Source organism: Fukomys damarensis, unplaced genomic scaffold (assembly GCF_012274545.1).
Source record: "Fukomys damarensis isolate Sample0158 unplaced genomic scaffold, DMR_v1.0_HiC HiC_scaffold_39, whole genome shotgun sequence".
NCBI lineage: Eukaryota > Metazoa > Chordata > Mammalia > Rodentia > Bathyergidae > Fukomys > Fukomys damarensis.
The window spans coordinates 11,493,697-11,495,915 of NW_022900951.1; the positions used below are offsets into that span (position 1 = coordinate 11,493,697).

Below are 2,219 nucleotides of genomic sequence, written 5' to 3' on the forward strand. Positions count from 1 at the left end.
GAAATCACAAGATGGATATGAAGTGGGACAAAACTATGATCAACCAATAAGATTACAAGTATAGCCACTTAGGTAATATTAATTAAGAGGGATCGAATGGGGAAGCAAGTTATATAGCAAGAGTACAGGGAACAAACAAGAATTTTCTGGGAAGGAATGGACTAGGGAGGTTTTGGTCCTCCACCCAAAGTGTTCGATGTCTATTTAGAATAGCAATCACTGCTGTCCATCCCTAGGGGAACTAAGTGGGTGCAGTCACTTCTCTTTGTTTTGAAGCCTGAGCATCAATGAATGCACCTCTATCCACAGTTGTAATATGTTCTTATCTTTTGCACTGACCTTCTTGAGGGCCCTGTCTGACTGCCTATAATATTTCTAAATAACTTAGCTGTCTATAACATTAGGACTACAGGTATGCACCACCACATGTGGCTCTTCAACATTTGAGATAGTAAATTGAAATATTTGGTAGTTCTTAGGAACTTCCCAAATTATATGGCTCATTCTTTAGACACTTTAGTGTTATTTGTATTCTTTACTCATTATTATGGGTATCTAAAAGACCTTTAATACTTACCTGGCAGGGGAGATACAATGATCACAAAGGTGGCTTTCCCAGGGTGAGGCTTATCCACTGCACTCCACATGTGCTAACCCCTGTGATTTCCCCAAATGTGGGAAACTCAATTGCATAATTTGTACTACAATAAAATCAGACTCCACATCAACCTTTCCTTCTCATCTACCACTATTTCCCCTTCAAACCTTCCCCTTAATGTCTAACACTCCTCAACTACCTCTCATTCTACCCACCCTTATTCACCTATGTCATTGCAGATCAACCAGAAATAATAAACTGTCATAGTGTGCATAGAGCCTAGCAAAGGGGGGAAGTGCAACTGAAAAGACTATCATATAGAAGGGCTGTAAGATTAAATCTGTGGATGCTGCTAGACCCCAAAATAATTCTTTCAGTAAAACATAGGGACAGAGTTGAAATCACTTAAAGTAAATAACAGACAGACTAAATACTAACACTGGACATACAAAACTGAAAATTATTCATGAGGAGGCAATGTTCTACTAAAAATCTGCATATAAACCATAAACTCTCCTCACTTCTCTAGTCCCATAGCTCCAGTAACCTTCTCAAAAAGAATGGGCAAAAGAGGGGTGTGTACACATGCCACAAATACACATAGGAGAATGGTGAAGCAAGGAAATGGAAGATATTCAAACCCCTCAACTCTCCCAAGACAGAGCAGAGGGTCACAAAAGCAGAAGAAAACAAATACAAGGTACAGCATAAATATATGAAAAGGTTTTAGAAGGGACCAAGAAAATAGATGAGCTCAAAGAGGAAATAACCAAAAGTTCATAGCAATTTCACTCAGTATGCCCACCATGAATTTCAGGGAAATAGGTAAAAAACTCAACAAGCTAACCAAAACAGTTCAAAATCTGAATGATAGATGCAACAATGATATAGAATCCTCAGAAAGATGTCAGACAAAAGTACATGAAATAAAAGCTGTATAGAGGAAATTCTAAGGTGAATCACTATCACATGGGAAAAGTATTCAAATTAGAGAAATCTGAAATAAGTTATTATCAAATTTAGAATTTAAATAAAAACAAAATTTGCTCTCAAAGGCCATAAAGAAAATGAAAACACAGCATACATTAAAAAACTAGAGGTGGAGACAAATATACTTATATGCACTGGCACTGGCAGATGCAATTTAATTATCTTTACTCACTGTAATATATACCCCACCCTACATTTTTTCATTCCCTAATCACCGAGGTACCAATATTCAAGAATGAAACATTTAACATTGAAAAAAATAGAACCTAAAATTGAAACTTTTCCCCATCCCTTTCAGAAAACTCTCACAGGTTTTGTGTGAAATGCTAGTATGCACAGAGACTTTTACAATCTACATTGGCTTTTTAAAGGAACAAAAATTATATTCCATTTACTGGTTCTATGATAAAATGCTCACTATGTAAATAAAATTGTCAGCAGACTACAAGTGAACAATTCTTGGCTATCAAGTGGCACGTCTTGCTGGTAACAAAGGAACTCCTGAAGTTTAAAGCAATCTCTTTTAATTCACAATAAACACGCCATGTCAAAGTGCAACACTCAGAGACATTGACAGATAAGAGCTGCATGGGAATTTAGACGTCCCGCTTTTCCTTACAGTAGGAAGTTG

The 2,219-nt window shown here is 36.8% G+C and overlaps 1 pseudogene; it reads left to right on the forward strand.

The window, feature by feature from the left end:
- Positions 1 to 569: 569 nt before the first annotated feature.
- LOC117284884 lies at positions 570 to 705 on the forward strand (annotated as a pseudogene).
- Positions 706 to 2,219: the final 1,514 nt, after the last annotated feature.